The sequence below is a fragment of the Drosophila ficusphila genome, unplaced genomic scaffold (genome assembly GCF_018152265.1).
Source record: "Drosophila ficusphila isolate 14025-0441.05 unplaced genomic scaffold, ASM1815226v1 contig_220, whole genome shotgun sequence".
Lineage (NCBI taxonomy): Eukaryota > Metazoa > Arthropoda > Insecta > Diptera > Drosophilidae > Drosophila > Drosophila ficusphila.
The window spans coordinates 737,673-758,247 of record NW_025064118.1 but is presented as its reverse complement, the minus strand read 5'-3'; the positions used below and the strand labels follow the sequence as shown (position 1 = coordinate 758,247).

The 20,575-nt window shown below is 35.0% G+C and overlaps 1 protein-coding gene across 5 annotated transcripts in view; it reads left to right on the top strand.

The window, feature by feature from the left end:
• Positions 1-3,069: 3,069 nt before the first annotated feature.
• LOC108095012 (zinc finger protein 2) overlaps positions 3,070-20,575 on the top strand; it is a 48,626-nt gene continuing 31,120 nt past the window's right edge. For 3 of the 5 annotated variants that reach the window (XR_006245347.1, XR_006245348.1, XM_017195855.2), the window contains exon 1: positions 19,589-19,638. The gene's annotated coding sequence lies outside the window, so the exon portion shown is untranslated. Of the gene's footprint in view, positions 3,150-5,216; positions 5,517-19,588; positions 19,639-20,575 lie in introns of those variants that run through there. The other 2 variants (XM_043207630.1, XM_043207631.1) reach the window with 2 other exon arrangements.

Here is a 20,575-nt window from a genome sequence, read left to right as displayed (position 1 = left end):
ATGACCAATAACTATAGAGAAACGTGTATGTTTGTTAAAGTCAACGACGAAGACTTCGTTGGGAATTTGTTTGTTCACCTGTATTTACTCAAATTTCCCGACGCAAAAGGGTACTGCGTATGTTTTTACTTCTTTGTGGATGTATGTAAATATAATATATGTATGTACACACACGGTAATTGTACTAAAATATGTGATAAACACGAAAAGTAAGGTTTCTTTCAGAAATGCAGTGCACTCATCTCCAAATAATAGGACACCATTTTGGGGAGTGGTCGCTCATGGCCCAACGCAATTAACTGTTAATGTCTTATGTAATTAATCAATATTGGATTTCTGTTTGTCAAGTTTCGGGTGCTCAAAAACTAAATGTTTATTATCCAAATCCTCTAGCCTAGAACCCAAAACACTTACCAAAGTGATGATTTATATAATATAATATTCATATTTATATTTTTTCACTTTTTGCTGTGACAGCAGAAATCTTAATATAAAACTGTTTTAAATCTTAAGCCAAATAAGAGGTCCAGGTAAATGCATGTGCATTACTGAATTTATTACGATTGTTCAGACCCTTTAAGTGTACATATTTACTCTTGATCAGCATACCAAATCTCGTGGAGTTCTTGCAGGTAGTATAAAAATAGGAACGGCCCGGATCGGATGACCATATTATATACTTTATATACTATAACGGGAAAATTAATGATTATTTTGAACTTACATTGTATGGTCACCAGGAAATTCAAACATCTATATCAAATCAACGGATGATTTTAAAAGCATCTTGTTTTGCAACGGCAATAAAGTTAGTAATAAAATCGAAAAATCTATATATATTGATAGAAACAACATTTGAATGTCAATGTTTTTCGGCTTATCATGTATGATTTTTGAAACAAAGAGTTTCTTAAATATATACGTATTATAATATTATATATACTCTATATGTATTATATATTTTTCATTAAAAAAATAGGAGAAAATATTAAAAGTAAATCGCTTCAATGTTGTTAAGCATCCAACTCGTTACGATAATAAAAATTAAAAGTTATTTATTATTATTATTATAAGAAAATAATGAACGATTTTTTTGGCTTGCTCAATCATCATCAATTTTTTTAAATGTTTCTCATAGTTTTTCTAATAAATTAACTACGATCGGCCAAAAATATTGAAAATTGTTATTTTTTTAGTATACAAGTATAAATAATTGTGTGTTCATATCCAGAAAAAATTTTAGCGTTGTATCCCAAACCGTTTTCCCAAAAAAAATTTCTAAAGAAGTGCACTTTCTCTGTTCCACAAGGTGAGAACCTTCCTAAGTTTTTACTCCCACATTTAAGATATATCATTTTTATTGATATTGAAGCTTTCTGTGCCAAGTCCTTAGAAATTGAAAATTTTCAAGTATATGAACTGAACTTGTAGATTCTTGCCATACCTAAGCGACGCAAAATTCATCTAAATGACAAAACAAGCTATTGCATTAAACGAGTACGCAGGTGGTTTCAAAAACTTTACACGCCCACAAAACGCCCACAAAAACCCTTGCAGTCAGCAGCTTGTATTTTGTTAAACTCTTCGATGTCTGCAAGGGTATATAAGCTTCGGTTTGCCGAAGTAAGCTTTCTTGTTGATTCTTTCTTGTTGATACTAAAATACAAATTACTGACTAAAAATGCTGGGCTTGGTGCCACTGAGGTACTTTATTTTGCTGCGTATTCGCCACTAGGATATGATTATTTAAATCCAATATTCTAGTTCGACTAAACTCTTCAAAAATCTTTTAGATCAGCAATAATGTATATCATACTATATATATGCATATACAAAATTTCTTTAGTTTTTTCGACTTTCGCACTATTTTCCCTTTTTTTTCACTTTCAATGGCAGCTATATCATATCGTAGTCCGATATTTACAGAAATATTTTTTAGTTTCTATTATCGTAACGAGTTGCCAAATGTCGACAAAGTTTAACAACATCGACAATGTTTTCATCAGTTTTCTCTAAATTTTCCTATCTCCTAAGCCGCCACACGATATAGTCTTACTAATTTCATGAAATTAATTCGAAATTTAAGAGTCGTTAGAAACACCATCTGCAAAAAATCATATATTTTCCCTTAGTTTTCATATATTTTTTTTTTTTTTTTTTTATATGCAAATATGTATGTACATATATAAAATATTTACCCGATTCGGGCCGCTCCGACAAATATAATACCTGTAATTACTACCCAAGTTTTCGTAGAGAGACTAGTTTCCATCAGGACAGTGATGCTGATCAAGAATATATAGTAGAAAATAAATCATCAGAATCGAATTTTAACGCGGATCTAACTCTCCAACAGTCTAAACTATTACCTTCTACCCCACTGGTGTAGATTTTTTAAAGTAATGCCAATTAGTTTCAACGACACCTTTTATTACTCGATCTAATCTGACCCTCATTGCTGAATTTCAGATATAAAGCTCATCCCTATGATAGTCGCCCAAGAAAGATCAGACAATTCAAACGCATAACAACTTGAGAAATATGGTCACGTTATCATCTGATTTCCTTAACAAAGTTGTAGTTTATTATTTATTTCCCCACGAAACGCTGTAGTTATTTCCTAGCAGTTTAATTGCTCTAAATATTTCTGATCGCTCCGCAGACAATGAGTTCCTCCTGCTTATGGTAAAACTTTCAACATCCGTCGGCAATAATACAGAAATAATGAAAGATGATTGCTCAAACTGCACCCACACAAAACAAAGGCAGTCACACACACACACACATGTAGACCGAAATAAAAGGAGGAAAAGAGAGGCTCACACTGAGAGCATAAAGCACATTGGTACATTGTTTTATCACCTCAGCACCCATCTCGCTCTTTCGTAATTACCACTCTGCGTGGCAATAATTACCCCATTACGGAAATCTCGCAGAGACTCTCAGTCTCTCTTCAATCGTACCTTGTACGCATGATTCGAGTTCGTTTGCTTTTCATTGAGTAGAGAAGAGACATACCCCGAGTGCGAGCCCGAGAGCGTTGGAGAGCGATAGAGAGTGCGGCAAAACTAAACAGCAAGTAAACAAGTAAGCCTGCCTCTCAGCTTAGTCGAAAAAAAACGTTGAATGAGTCAGATGCGGGTCGGATGGTGAGTTCTGAATTCTCAGACGATGCGGTTTCAATGTAGATCTCCAAAATGATGTTTTTGCCGTTGGCCTTATTGTGACTGTGCCTGTGCAACCAAAAATAAACAACAAAAAGTGAAACCAATCTGAAAAAAGTGATACTGAAGAAATTATTTACCGGTTCTGAACGTCACTACCTAAGTCCAACCCCATACCGATCTAAGGACAGTGATTTCTGCGTTCGTAGTGGGTGTGCGTCTACCTGAGATTACAACTGAGTGATGCACACGCTGCTGATTTTGTTGTGCGGAACAACTTCACAGAAAATTAAAATAATTATGTTGCCCATGAAAATTTAACTAGAATAAGTCGAGGAATTAGCATCAGCCCACACCTGCGTACCCTGTAAAAGGGTGTATTTAGGTCGATTCTCCAATTTTCTTTTTTTCAATACATTCTGTCCTTTCATTCTATACGTTTGAATAAAATCAAAAATATAATGTACATATAAGTGCAGGCGAGGATTTCCGTTCTGAGCACAAAACCATTACAGTCACCCCTATCTGTATGCATTTATGTGTGTGCCTAGCAACAACAACAACAACAACTACACCACAATAGCAGAATTTCATTTCAAAATTACTAAAAAGAGATGGCAAATCAAACCGTATTAAAAAGTATCGAAAGAGGGGAACCCGTCTGCGGAAAGTTTTTTTTAATTGCATTATGGCCCGAAACGAACCAAGCCGAACCGAGCAGCGCCGAGATGTTCCGAGGGTGCGCGAAAGGAAGTCGAAGGAAAGAAGCTAAAAAGAGTGCTCCGCAGGAAAAGGGTGCTAGACGGCTGTTGGATGTTCTCTATGAATTACTTTCAACGATTTAATGAGCACGTGGTCCACGGGAGAAGTGTATGCAAAATGATTGCCTTCTCTCTCGCTCAGGCTCTGTCTTTATTTCTGTCTCTTTCACGCTGGCTCCCTCTCTGTCTGGCTCATGGAACAGCTTGGTACAGCTTGAAAATGAAGACGGGGATGGGGACATTGAAAGTCGGAAAGTGCGAGACTAGAAGTTTGCAACTGTGGCTGTGGCTGTGACTGTGCGTGTCATGTGTGTATAAAAAGAGACAACTGTCTCGCCTACGTTATAAGCAGGCAACAAGGAGTAAAAGTGTTGATATTAAAAATGCAAAAACGCAAAAGTTGGCAAATTATATCGCTGGGCGTAACGCGCGCGTATACGCTTACCCAGCCACAAGCACACCCTTACACTTACCCACACATCAAAGAACAAAGTACGTTTTGATCTCCTTTGAGCTCATACATATACATACGTATGTACATACATATTAACTTACTTTGAGGAAAGATATATGTACATATATACAAACTTAGACGTGCAAATTTATTTAAAATATTTATGTTTTGCCAACTTTTTCCAATAATGTGAACATGTGAAGGCGAAAAGCGTTTGTCATGTCCTCGTCCATTTGTTGATAAAAATTCTTTTTTTAATGTAAAAAAAAAAATAACTAACAGCTTAAAATGCATGTCTGTATCTATGTATAAATTGCCAACGCGGATAAAACTCCTGTGGCGCAAACGGGAAGCACTGGGTCGATCACCCTTTGCCCGTCACCTGTCACTGGTCACGGCAATTACACCCGCACAAATTTATACGTGTGTTCGAACATATAACTGTACATACATATGTATGTATATGTGTGCGTGCGTTTTTACCTAATGTGCCGTTTTCGACACATTTCGCAGTTCGCTATCTTTTTCATACATCATGATTCAATATGCATATAATTCTTTACCACATTTCTCTGGTTAATGGAAAATCAATGCCACTAATCAACTAATCAGTCAGTTTAGGGAAAACGAAAGCTGGCTTTGCAATTTTCCCGTGTTATTTGGGAATAAAATCATCAAAAAGACGTTGATTTTAAATACATATGGTGTAAAAAAAAAGAGGGAATTCCCATTATTAAAATAAGATGATCACAAAAAAAGTGTAGAGTGCAATTTTATTGCTTGAAGAAAAGTTGTGTTCAATATAATAATATTACTACATACTTTACCGTTATCTAGGTGCAGCTGACCAATGAAATAACATCACTTCTATTAACGCTCGATTAAAAAGTTCCTATAATATTTAAGCCTAAAGATAAAACATAACATAGTACAAAACTATAGCTGCTAACTAAATGTAATACACCGATCGAATGAATGAAATAACCCAACATACTCAATCATAAACATGCATATGTATATGTGAAAGTGAAACTGCAGTACACGAGACCGAAATGTACCGTATTTCCAATGCCTTCCCTTAATGGACCAACGTTCCAGTCGGCTGATAATGGATTTGGGGGTTCCTAGGAACCTCAGGTGAGTTAAGCAATCGTTTATTCTTTAATCAAGACATTTAAAAAAAGCTTAAGTTATTCAAAATAGAATTTTTACCCTTGCGGAAAAAAAGCTTATTACTATTTCTGTAAAAAGTTTGCAACGCAGTGAAGGAGACAAATCAGACCCCATAAAGTATATATATTCTTGATCAGCATCTCGATCAAACTACTATTGAATTTCGATTAAATTTGATCAAAATCGGATAACTCTATCATATTGCTGCCATAGGAAAGATACAAAAAAATCTGTAAATAATGGAAAAAAAAACTAGATAAATAATGGAAAAAACGAGCATGATTTTCAAAATATGGAGTTTTTTAGTAACCATTGAATCGAGAAAAAAATTCATAGAAATTATCGAAAAATCTACATAAACTAACGGAAATAAAATGATCGTTGTTTTTCATCAGACAATCATAATTTATCGAATATAAAGTTTTTTATCGACTCTTGAATTTTTAATTAATCGGACGACTTTACCATATAGCTGTTATATGAACAAAAGTCGAAAATATTGAAAATTAATAGAAAACTTGTCAAACTTCTTGTTGTTTATTTTTTATGTATTTTGTTCGACAATATTATATAACATTAAATATTTCTTATCCCCTTTGCATAGTGCGCTACTAATCACTGATTTAACTTATAACTTTGAACTGCTTAAAATTTCCTAAAATATAAACGAATTTCAAATTGTTCTTAAGTACGCTAACTTTAAAAAAACAAGGGTATAAAAAAGGGAAATCAGTAGTTGAGTGTCTCGACCATCAGATACCCATTACTCCGATAAAAATGTCAATAGGAGTGATGACTTTTGAATCTCGACTTTTATAAAGACAGCAGGGCTATCTGTTGCATGCTTATTACCATGATTTAAGTGCGAGTAATGGTGGGCGTGGCACAAAAATGAAATATATTTGCGCTGCGTACGCATTACAAAAATCTACATATTTGTTCCAATATTCCCGCTTTTAAAGTTTTCGATATCTGTAATGAATGCAAGTCGACTCGTCAGATAAGCTTGATCAGAAATGTATATACCTTATGGGTTCATGAGTGGTTCCGTTGACTTTAACATACTTTTAAGCAAATAAAACACCTCTTATAATATTATCAAAAACAATCAATAAAAAAATCGACTTTATAAAAAAAATCGACATAGTTTCGATGTGGTTTAGCCTCTATATATTTGGTTCGACATATGTATTTGATGACTGAAAGGGTATATATAGCTTCTTTTCTTGTTTAAAAGTGAAGATGATGCTAAAAGTACGATTAACTTGTTGTTTTTTATGGGGTTAATTGGTAAATTTTTAAATCATATAAAATGAAATATGTTTTCTGTGAAAACTTTTCATTGTCTTAATTTTTTTATTTAAAATACATACATAGATGGAAAAAAATATTCGTCCAAAATGTTGAAAGTTGTATCCCGAAGAACTGTCTTAAGTTTTATTATAAACAAGAAAGGAAGCTAGCTTCGGCAAGCCGAAGCTTATATACCCTTGCAGTCATCAAATATTTCGAACAGAATACACAAAGGCTAAACAACATCGAAGCAACGACGACTTTTCTATTAATTTTTCATATTTTTGACTAAAGTTCAAATGGCAGCTATATGATATAGTCGTCCGATTTTGATGAAATTTTATTTGTTATTCAAGAGTCGTTAGAAAACTCTATATTCCAAAACTCATGATTTTCTGATGAGAAATAACGATCTTATCATTTTATTTCCGTTAATTCTATATAGATTTTTCGATCTTTCCTAAGGCAGCTATATGATATAGTTGTCCGATTTGTATGAAATTTTTTTTATAAATCAAGGCTAGTTAAAAAACTTGATACTCGAAAAATCATAGTCGTGTGATGAAAAACAATGACGTTATCAATTAATTTCCATTAATTTTATATATATTTTTTGATCTCTCCTATGGCAACTATATGATAGAGTTATCCGATTTCGATAAAATTTAACCCGAAATTCAATAGTAACTAGAAAACGCCATGTGGAAGAAATCAAGTCGATCTGATCAAAAACAACGGCGTTAGAATTTTGTATTTCAATCTCTTGTATTGGAGCTATCCTATATAGTCGCCCGATCCGGCCCTTTCCGACTTTTATACTGCGTGCAACAACTACACACCTTTTGGGAAAGTTTCAGCAAGATAGCTTTAAAACTGAGAGACTAGTTTGGGCAGAAACGGACAGGAGGACAGACGGACAGACGGACAGACAGACAGACGGACAGACGGACAGACGGACAGACGTACAGACGTATTTCGATTCAGATGGTGATGCTGATCAAGAATATATATACTTTATGGGGTCTAAGGTGTCTCCTTCACTGCGTTGCAAACTTCTGGCCAAAATTATAATACCCTTTGCTCTGCAAGGGTATAAAAAGGGAAACCAGTAGTTGAGTGTCTCGACCATCAGATACCCATTACTCCGATAAAAATGTCAATAGGAGTGATGAGTATTTCTCGGGAAATTTTAAAAATCGACTTTAAAGAAAATACATAGTTTTACAAAAAACATTTAAAGTTGACAGGATCGCGGACCGTTTTTTTGTCTTTATCTTTAAAACTATTGCCTCATAACTATATTAGGACAATATAATAGACATGTTGTAGATTTTAAAAGACAATAAAAACGAAAGTGATTTTTTTGAAACCTCAAAAATGTGAGGGACCAACAATCTGAAATCCCCTATTTTTTGCTTAATTTATGGTGCTGATGAAGGTTTATCGACTTAGGATACACAATTAAAAATCAGGTATATTAATTATGTATATTTACAATTAAAAAAAAAGAAGTAATTTTCAACGAACCACAATGCGGTTTCTTTGCAAGCCTATTAGAACACAGGGCTTCGTTGTCGGAAATCACCCTTTGGGTTAATTACTAGCAAACGACTAATTAGCCAATGACGAGAGAGCTGATTGAGTGAGGGAGCATTTGCTTGGATCCCGAAGTTAGTCCAACGAATGATTCAAGCTTTACCGAAATAAGCCGAACCGAACAGCAAACAGCATCGCAATTAAGCATAGACAATGGCAATAGTGACAACAGTAAAACCCGCAAAGAGAGCCTAATGCTTTACTCTTTCGATGTTAAATCTCCAATGATGCCAACACCGAAACAGTGGGAACGCGGGCAGAAACATCGGAAACGGAATAAAAAGAAGAGTGAAGCAACTGTGCGCGACAACCGCCAAAGCGCAACTTGATTGGTCGGTTGTCGCTTGTTGAAATCCTCATCTTCTCTCTATTCCACTCTCCTTTGTGCATCGTTTCTTTTCAATAGTACACCCCCAGCCCCCACCAACCGCCCCCCTCTCACCACTCCGCGCTTTCTCTTCTCTTTGTCAACTTTGCCACACATCCGCACCTGCCGCCCCAATCCTTTGTGGGTGTATTTGGTTCGCTGTTTGTATTTTCCGTCATGTGTGGGTGACTGGGTGGGTGGTTCATACAGTACAGTTAATTGACGCCCTTTGAATCGCACCCCACTCGGTTTGTCACTGGCTGGAATCGGTATACGTGATTCGTTGGACCTAGCGAACAACATCTTCCCCTGCCCTCTTTCTCCTTGATTTGGCGTAACGTTAATTACTGATTGACCAATTAAGCAGCAACGTTTCCATACTCCGTTCTTCGCACTCATAAGACTACGCTCTCTGTTCGCCACTCATCGCGCTCACAAAAATGCCTCCAAATGTATTCGGTACCGGTACATTGGTACTGATTTCGTGTATGTACATACATATGAAGGTATTTGTTTATATGCCTTACTATGTGTCTAATTCTCCGGCGCTCGCGTTGGAACCAATTAAAGGATGGTTTTGCTTAGTAAATGGGTAAATAAAGCATAACATAAGCATGGACTGTATGTAAGGATTTATACTAGTCCACACTAATTGTTGCTTGTATTCCTGTTTCTGTTTCTGTGCCTCGCCTTAGCGCACGAACACTTGCATTTGGATATTTTGTGGGTATATAAAAAATCATCATCCCTCAATCAGGACCTCAGTTCCGCCTTTACCTCTAGCGATTGCTTTCCAGGCCGAGGAAGAAGGCAAATTTCAAAGGAAAGACGCAAAAATCGATAATGAGGAGCAACGAAATTAAAATAAAAAAGAATTTCGAATCACAATAAACAAGAATTCTTTGTCTCCCCGAATACGTGTGTGTCCGTGACAGTATGTATATGTACATGGTGGAAATGCACATACATATATATTGTCTGCTCATGTAACATTTACAAACGGTGCCTGTGTATATGATTGAGTATGCTTTTATGTAGTGGGGGTGAAGCGGTTGGATATTGTATGTCTGCATGTGTGCGTATAAATGTAAATGAGCTGAATGGGTAAACGCAGTGTTGTTGTTAACGGGTTGGGTTACATTGAAGCGCTTTTCTTTGACGCTTTTCGTATGCGCGTTAAAATATTTTCGGTAAGCCGATTCAAATCTATTATTTATTTTGACTTAAAATATTTCAAAAACCATCATTATTCCCTTTATTTGAAATAAAACATTTTTAAAAACAAATTAATAGGTAAGAAAAAACATTAGCTCTCACTGAAATAAAACAGCATCAAGGTGAGGGTAGTTTGTGTTGAAATGAATCAAAAAGTGCGGAGAAAAAAAACAAAAAAAATATTCCGGAGTAACAAAATATGAAAAAAAATTGCAGAAAATAAACAGAGAACGAGAGAAAAAAGAGAGACTAATAACACTAAAACAACAAAAAGAGCCAAAAAATGTATGCGCCAATGTTGCCTTGAGAACCACGTTCGCGTAATTGTGTTCTTTATGCTCCATCTCGTTCTCCATTTTTCCATCAGCGCCCCAGACTCTTGTCTCTTTCGCTCGGGACTCAGACCCACACCCACACCCACAAGTCCAAGTGCTTTACTTTACTGCGTTGCCATAAGAGACGACGTCGACGTCGACGACCCCGGTTAGAGAGGGCCGAAAATGTGCAGAAAAGAGACAACATCATCCGCTGAGGCCGACGCTAAGATACTAGCAGTACTAAAGCCAAGCGCAAGCAGCGCATTATGTATAAATAATTTATTTACATTTACATTATATTTGTACTCGCGTATTTGTTAGCTGGGGTGGTGGTAGCCGGGTCGGTTGGAGTTTGTGGGCGTAGCGATATTTCTCCTGGGACGAAGACGAACGACGGGTCGCCACAGTGTCTCCTCCAGGAAGATTCAGCCGTTCCCTCCGGCTTTGCTACATGCCTGCTGCGTGAGTGCGCATACAATTACAAATGCAGAGTGCAGAGGCACAAACGCATACATACTACGAAACGAAGAGGAGTACGAGTACTCGAATCGTAACCCAAACAACAACAAGGATGAAAATAGAAATTAGCTTCAAAGCCGAAACCGGATCAGATGCCGAAACTAAAGCCGACACCGAACGTTCTGTTCTGTTCTGTTCTGAGAACCTGTTATAATTTTTCTGTGCTTATGTTGCGGTGGTGCAAATTTTTCAAACGCTAATACAGATTTTTGCCAGAGTGGGAAGGGGGAAGGAGAGAGAGAACCTTGTTAACAATAAAGATAAGTTCTCTCTAGCTTCCGCTCTTTTCACGTTCTCAATATTAATTAAATTAAGAGTTTCTCTTTCGGTTTTTTCTCCTCTCCCACTGCTTTATTCTCCAGGACAGAGCATTACGCTTCGCCGTGTTGCCTGGCATCTCTGTCTATCTCTTAAACGCTTACACACACCTATATGGGGGCAAGCCCATTTCCACTTGTGTGAACGAGACGGAGTGCAGTGGCAATGATTTAGTCGTTCTCATTGTTTTTGCTTGTTTGGATAAATGTGATGGGATTGGTAGGGGTGGAGAGCTGAGGCTGATGCTGCTACATTTGCTCGACTTTTTTTGTGCTTCTCTTGTGCTTTTGTTGGATTTTGTCTGTTCCGCTCTCAATTATTTAAGCTCGCTCGTATATACATACATGCATAGGTAACCCTAAAACTAATCTCGAGAACTGCGAGCGTCAATGAATGTGGATAATTGGGAGTGGGAACGCTTAGTAAAAAACAAACAAGCCCTCGCGACGAATAGGCGTGGCGTAAAATTCAGCCGATGCAGAATCCTACTTTGATTGCTACTCGGACGACCGACGAAGACCTTCGATACAAATCTGCATATCATATGTAATTGCCAGCCATTAAATGTGCTCCCAGCGCATGTGTACAAATAAATATATATATAACATGTATGTAGGTATATACAGATGTGAGCCTGTTGGCTAAATCTTTGTACCATGGTCCTCATATGCAAACATTATGCATGCAGCACCCATACGCACATGCTTATTCCCATCTATATACATGTTTATGTGTATGGACGTGTGCGGCTCCCCCAGCCTTTCCTCTCTCCACTGAAAGCTTTTGCTCGTACAGAAAGTGGCATATAAATCGCACTCAGCCAGAGACAGTGTGTGTGTTAGTGTGTGCGTGGCGTGTGAGTCGAGCATTTCGCACACCACTGCGGCCCTCGAGTATCGCATAGCATCTTCTGATTGGTCGTTTAAATGTGCGCGGAATGCTCCCGCAACCCCCCGCAGCCGCACCCCCACATCACATCTTGCCTTCCTGCTCTCCCCTCGGCGACTGTATTAATTACGTTTCCCACATACATACAGCAACATCTTTCCGAGTATTTTAATTGGTCAAGCGGTTTTGGAGCTGGGAGGAGTGATTAAGAAACAGAACAATGTTTGAACGTCGTACTCACTCCTAAATTGTTTTTGCACTTATCACAGCAATACAACAAGATGAGAGGTTTCAACATATAGTATAACATAACTTCTAGAACTTCTTTTTTCACATAGATCAAATAGATCATTGATTTTTGGGACGTCAAAAATTAAAAACATAGACTAAAAATAGGTTCAAATAAAACCATATTTTTTTTACCCTTGAAAGAATCGATCATTTAACCAAATATCCTGTCAAATTTAATTTAAAAAAAGTATTATTATTATTATTATATAGAAATTATCCACAATTGCAAATTGTGAATAATTTTATGCTTTGTTTTAAGCAATAGCTACCGTGGCCTTCATAACTGACTGAATATTTGTTGAGTAAATAAATTTATCGTAGGTAACTACATTAGGTGTTATGTTTTAAAAAGTAATTACTGTATTGTATAAGGTAAAAATATAGAAAAACAAGAAAGGTTGCGAAATGCTCAACTCACACGCCACACACACTAATACACACACCCTGCCCTAACTGCGTTGCAAGCTATTGATTAAAATTATAATGCCCTCTGCAAATAAAAAATAAACAAGTTAATTGACTCTTAAACTTTAAAATTAAAATTAAAATTTCTCAATTTAGAGAAAATCAGAAAACGAAAACCTGTCCAATACTTATGGAATTGCTTATTTACAATATTTACAATTTTTTTTTTTTTTTTTTTTTTACTAAAAACAAGGAAGAGCTTCGGCAAGACAATGTCTTTAAAACGACTAGAATAATTGCACAAATAACGTCAGCTAATAGATGCTCTGTATATAACTTCTTATATGTTCGATTTTAAAAAAACAAAAGTAATGTAGCCTTAATTAATAATTTTAAAAATTGTTCTGTGACGGCCTTAGATAAAGTCTTTATATTTTTACACTTTTACACATTATTTTCTATTTATACTCTGTTGTTATTTGTAAAATTTCTATGGCAGCTATATTGTAAGTAATACAATTTGATAACATTTTCTTCGATTGTTACGAGACATTTAGTACTACTAAAAGTTGCGGAGGATATTAAAATTTCAGTCTTAAGTTTGTAGCGCAATAAAATATATTGTTGATCAGTTTTAATCAGTTTTTAACCTTAACTAGTGTCTTAGTTTTAAAGCTAGTTAACCAGTTGACTAGTTATTGAACTGAGAATTTATGTAAATCGGCACGGGCCGAATCGGCCGACTATATCGGTTAGCCCTCATAGGAGAGGTCGGAAAAATAACAGGAAAATATTATAACACTGTTGATTTTTTCATAGAAGGAATGATTTTTTATAGAAGATATTTTCTTACGACTCTTTAATAACGCATTAAGTTTCATTTAAATCAGATACCTGTATCACATAACTGCCACAGAAAAGGTTATAAAATCAATAGAGAATTGATGGAATACAAAAAAAGGAAACAGTCATAGCAAATGTTGAGCAAAAAGCATAAAGGTTAGCCAACATCGAAGCTACATATGTCGATTTTTCTCTTAAGTTTCTATATTTTTGTCGATTTTTCATAAGACAGCTATAAGATATAATCGTGCGGTTTTTGTGAAATTTAATTTAAAATTCGAAAGTCATTAGAGAACTCTATATTCCAAAAATTGTGCTTGTCTGTTGAAAAAAAACGATGGTATCATTTTATTTTCGTTAATTCTATATAATTTACTCGATCTTTCCTATTAAATTAAATTAAATTAGAAATTCGATAGTAAACACCATCTGGAAGAAATCTAGTCTACATATATGATCAAAAACAACGGATTGATAATTTATTTAAATTTTAATTTACATAGAAACAGACAGTCGGAGAGGCGGACAGAAAATAATCTAGAATATAATCTGAGCTGTGAATAAAATTTCATGAAAATCAAAACACTATTTCATGTACATATGTATGTATGTATGTAGCTGCCATTAGAGAAAAAACTTATTATGTTTATGGATTTCCTGTCTAGTTACGTAGAATCAACCATCCTTTTCTAATTTTATCTGAAAGATTCGTCCGTTTTTTGAGAAAAGTATTACCCCTTTAAACGTCGTTAAAAACTAGATATATCTAAAGCTAAATGACCCAAAATAAATTAAGTACCTAGATGTACATCTAAATGTGGTTTTTAAAATCGAGCTCATACTAATTAAAGTGCCAAGTTGTTGCGTTTACAAATTTCTGCAGCACTTCAGTTTGCCAGTGTGTGCACATAATAAAGGTTCACGTGAGGTGCAAGTGTCTTCCGTACATGTACACGTGTGTATGTGTATGTGTGTAGTCCCATGCTTGACCACTGGCCGTTGGCTTGAGTTTGTCTTTGGCGTGTATTTGTTTGCGTGGGCATGTGCGTGTGTTTTAGCACCTACCCCCATTTCATTGAGTTGGTGCTGCTTTTATCTTTACGGTCAATAACGGTTTTGGCCGTTCCCCGTTCCCCGTTCCCCCTCTCACATTATGTTGTTGTGTTCTTGAACTCCTGTATCTCTTCTAAGGTTATAACTTTCTGGAATAACACACACACACACACAGAGAGACGACACCTTCGCTCTGTAGTTGTAGTAAGGCGTCCGAATTGCTTTAGGTACAATATTTGACTTCGGTGTCACATTAAAAACAATTTGTACTTCTTTACGTGAAGTGAAAGAAGCTTAGTTTCTTCTTGTTTCTTATACAACCCTATGTAAGCTAGTCTCTCAGTTTTAAAATTATCTTACTGAAACTTAACCAAAAGTTGTGTAGTTATTGCACGCAGTATATACGTTGGATCGTGCCGGATCGGGCGACGATATCGGATAGCTCCCATACGAAAAATTAAAAACAATTTCACCTTGTTGTTTTTGATCTTATCGACTTTATTTCTTCTAGATATTAACGACTACCTAATTTCGAATTCAATTTCATAAAAATCGGACAATATAAGCTGCCATAGGAAAGATCAAATAGTATATCTTAAAATATTGGCAAAAAAATGATAATGTCGTTGTTTTTTATCCCACGAGCTTTTAAACTATCATTGAATCGAGAAAAAATAATTCTATTAAAATCGGACAACTATATGATATAGCTGGCATAGGAAAGATCGAATTATAACATCGTGGTTTTTCATCAGATAAGCACAATTTTTTTTAGAGTTTTCTAATGACTATCGAATTTAGAATAAAATTTCATTAAAACCGACTACTATTATGTAGCTGTCATATAAACAATCGTCGCAATTATAGAAAATAATAAAAAAATCGTCAAAGCTTCGATGTTGTTTAGCCTTTATGTACCTATTTTATATAATTATATATATTTTAAATATTATATATACAGTATATGGTTCCAGCCTCGACAAAATTTGTGAAACACAATTCGCGACGTGTTTATGAATCCGAAACATTTACCCAAAATGCAGAATTCCGCGGCTTGTGGACGTGGCAAATTTATATAAAGGCTATCGCTACCGAAATCTTAATTATGAAACCTCATCGCTCTGCCATCAAAAAGTGCTGAAAAGTGAGGGTGAAGCTTATATACCCTTGCAGTCATCAAATATGTCGATCAAGGGCTAAAAAAAAAAAACACCGATTTTTCTATTCATTTTCCATATATTCGACTTTTGTTCGTATGGCAGCTATATGATATAGTTGTCCGATTTTGATTACATTTAATAATTAAGTCAAGAGTAGTTAGAAAACTCTTTATTCCAAAAATTATAATTGACTGATGAAAATCAACGATGTTATAATTTTATTTCCTGTATTTCTATATAGATTTTTCGATCTAAACGCATTATCTGAATATGTTGTAATGTGGTTGCCACAGGTATATTTTTAACTACTATCGAATTTCACATCAAATTTTATGAAAATCGGGTAATTATATCGCTCGATACTGAGATACACCTCAAGCCCATTACGGTAAAAAAAAACATCTTATTTGCCCGACGCTTTTTGCACATAAAATTTGCGCCTTGGCATATCGGAATCCTCATTCATTTTACTTGATCAAAATCATTACTTATTGTTCTTCAAAATTTTTATATTTTTATATAATATTAGTTATTATTTATTTATTTTTTATTTATATTATACATATTTGTTTTATCAGTTTTTAGTTTTTTTTTTTTGAATTGACACATATGCTATAAGATTAATAAATGTATTAAAAAAACAAAGAACTAAACTGAAAAATGAAAAAATAAACTTTTTTTTTAGAAAAATTACCTCAATTAATCATTTAGTATATGTATCAATTCAAAAGTGCGCGCACTATAAGCTTAAAACTAAAAAAAATGAACTTATTTATATATAATACATAATATAATATAAATAATATAATACAATAATAAACAAATTTTGATGAACAATAAGTAACGATTTAGACCAAGTAAAACAAATGAGGACATTCATTTTTTATGTGCAAAAAACGTTTTCGCGCACCTCGGAATTTTTTTTTTTACCGTAATATGCTTTTCGCGCTCCTCGGTTCCGCCCGCTGCCATAGGAGAGAGAGAGAGAGAGAAAGAAAGGAAGCTAGCTTCGGCTAGCCGAAGATTTTATATCCTTTACATAGAGGCTAAACAACATCGAAGCTATATCGATTTACTATGCAGTTTCTGTATTTTCGACGATTGCTCATTTGAAAGTTATATGATAAGTCGTCCGATTTTTATAAAATTGAATTCGAAATTCAAGAGTCATTAGAAAACTCTATATTTCAGAAATTATGTTCTTCTGATGAAAAACAACGACTTTGAATTTTTTCCGTTAATTCCCGTTAATTCCATATACATAGATGTTTCGACGTATTCTATGGTAGATATATGATATGATATTACTTGTTTAGCCCTTATGATGACTTAAGGTGTATAAGGTGTATTCCTTATGTGTTTTCGATCTTTCCTATGACAGCTATATTTCGTTTTTAATAACTCTGATATAGGTTTTTGATTTATGTATATGCTTGTCGCAAAATAAGCACACAAAATTATAAACTACCACTTATATACATATGTGGCTAATTCAGCCGTAATCACACTTTGCCGTAAAATAGCTTTTAAGGTTTGGGAATCAACCCATCAAAAAAAGCGAAAGAGAGCGGTTTGAAGAGAACACAGACAGACAGACAAAATTAAAAATTTCAACGAATTTCGGTTCTAATGTGCCCATAATAACAGTACCGTATAATTATTAGAGAAATTATTATTAAATTGGCGAATCATTATCATCATTATGTGTTGTGAAAAAAGCCAAAGAAGAAAACTTGTTTCTCAACACAAAAACTAACTTGGAAAGAAGTCAGCTGGATTATTAATTTGTTTTTGTGTCCGTGAGTGTGTGTTGGGTTAAGTTTGGGGAGTCATGAAGCTCCTCTACGTAAAAAAAAGTGCTGAAACGTAATAAGCTTAACTTGGGTATCAAAATATTAGCTCACAATATTGAATCATATCCAAAATTTTCTTTTGTTTTTAGGAGTGTGGAAGCGGTTTTCAACGAAACTTTTGTGGCATTTATACACCAAAAAATGTTTTTGAGCTGCAAAATCTGACATTTTTATCTGAAAAGTAAATTGAATTTACGCAATCACCGTAAAAAAATTCTGTAAATTTCCTTTTCCTAAAATTCTTCTAATTTCCTTTCCAATTGCTTAAATTTATTTTCTGGGCTACCAAACTATTTAAAAAATTTTAAACATCAACAAAGAATAGATGAGCTTACCAATAAATTTAATTTATAAAATAAGGGTTCTGGTTTTATGGGGTCTAAGGTGTTTTCTTAAATTTCAATATGAAATTTTATTTGGAATTCAAGAGTTGCTAAAATATCATGTTTGTAAAATGAAAACAGACTCTCCACTTCTTTTTTGATGTTTCCTAAAATGTTCTTCCTATGATCTAGTCGTTCGGTCCTGGCTTTCCGATTACGACCTACAATATCTGAACGACTTTTGGTCAAGTTTCAGCGAGAACCCTAAAAACCTTAAAACTGAGATACCAGTTGGCGTAGAGACAGACGGATATCAGACGGACAGACATAATTGTCGAGATCGACTCAGATGAGAGTGGTGAAGAAGAAAGTCTAAATTTTTGAAATATAGAATTTTCTAATGACTTTTGAATTCGATTTCGGAAGCAAAAGCAAACAATAAGCCAAAATCTTGTTACCATATAATTGTAAAGACTGCTTTCGCTCTTGTTTCTGTGACCAAAAACCAAATCTTCGAACCAAATCGCTGAACCAACCAAAATGTGGCCGCCACTGAATTTGGTGGCTTCTGGTCGTAAAAGTGGGCAATATTCGTACAATTAACATCTTGGGCTGCTTACGAATTACAAGAACCTGCATGTTTAATCCCAATATTGTAACAGAAACAAGACTTTCGTTTTATTTCTTTTCTATAAACCTATTCTATTCTATTTTATTCTATGAGCGCGAGAGAGGTGGCTATACATATCTGGTCTTTAACAGTAATTCTTATTTTATGGTACAGTGGGAATGGTAGGTAAACATCCTACTACATATTGAACTTCTCAAAGTTCACGAAATCCTGTTCAATGGATATATGTACATATATATGCACACCGATCGACCTATCTGATCAGCCTGATCAAGAATATTTATGCTTAACGGTCGCAAATTGCATAACTTTTAACAAATTCAGTACACTACTTGTAACGATTATTGTTAATGAAAATTTGGCACAATTAGAGAATACTACCATACTATACTGTACTACTATATTCTGCACTTAATTAACACAATAATTATATAAACTTCATGGTGGCGGTCATGTCTCTGCCGCTGCGAAAGTATAAAATTGTACACATAGTATATATCGTATATATTGGGGCACATATGGTATGTACACTCGGTACGTGTCTGGTGTTGGGGAGCAGATCTTTAGCCCGGTGAAACTGGCTTAAAAACCAAAATTGAACGTATACATATCACGAAGGGTGTCACTGCCAAATTACGTGCTCTGCCTATACCCTACCGTGTTTTTCCAAGTCAACAAATCCATGGTGCTCTGTGAATTTGAAATAGTTTAAGAGCTTTGTGCTTTGTGAAGACCAATTCCCAATTACTTATGTATGTATGTACGTACATTAGGGCATTTGTTTACCCCGATAACATTCTCTTAATAATGCTCGTTGATTTTCACAAATCCTGAACTGGATAATATAATGTATAATGGTGTTGATAACTGAAAAGCCTCTTGGATAGCACAAAGAAAATATACGTAAATTTAATACCAAGCTGCATAGCGCAATTTAAAATGAATAATTTCTCTTTTTTTGCAGAAAACTTCCAGTGTTTTAAGAGATGACCATGACCTTGACTCAATAAATTGGTAAGTAAGCCACAAGTTTACACCCAGAACATATAAGTCTGTTATCATTTGAACCGTATTTAACCCAAGTGTAGTAAACCTGCATGTTTATAAGGCTTAGTGGCGTAAAAGTGAGCGTGGTAAATTAAAAATTATTAAGTCAGCGTATTTATGAGAAGCACACAAATTCGAAGGACTTAGCAGTCTTTCGCTGCGTGCGACCAACTAGAATCTACACACACATCGATATACCGACGTTCACACCGATGGATAGACGTATAGGCAGACATGCCCAGATCGACTCTTCTGATGATTCTGATCATGTACACCGCCACGCACTTGAATAGGGACAAACATTTTCATAAGTTTGTTTTTATTTCTCATTTGATCTACAGTTGCATTTGTCTTGAAGCTCTTTCTTTTCAAACACATGGGGAATAGGCAAACTAAGAGGATAAAAAGTAGACCTCGATCATTTACCGTTATCATTTATTTTTAATTTTGCTTTAAGCGCTCTTGGAATAATTTAGTTTGTTTCAGCAAAATTGTAGAACATTTGTTGTAAAAGGCTTGTCCCTATTCAAGTGCGTGGCAGTGTATGTATGTATGTATGTATATTGGGGTGCCAAGTGCTTCCTTCTACCTTAAACAAATACAGTTATGACAAGTATACGAATATGTGCCTGTATGTGACACATGGGGAATAGGCAAACTAAGAAGATAAAAAGTAGACCTCGATCATTTACCGTTATCATTTATTTTTAATTTTGCTTTAAGCGCTCTTGGAATAATTTAGTTTGTTTCAGCAAAATTGTAGAACATTTGTTGTAAAAGGCTTGTCCCTATTCAAGTGCGTGGCAGTGTATGTATGTATGTATGTATATTGGGGTGCCAAGTGCTTCCTTCTACCTTAAACAAATACAGTTATGACAAGTATACGAATATGTGCCTGTATGTG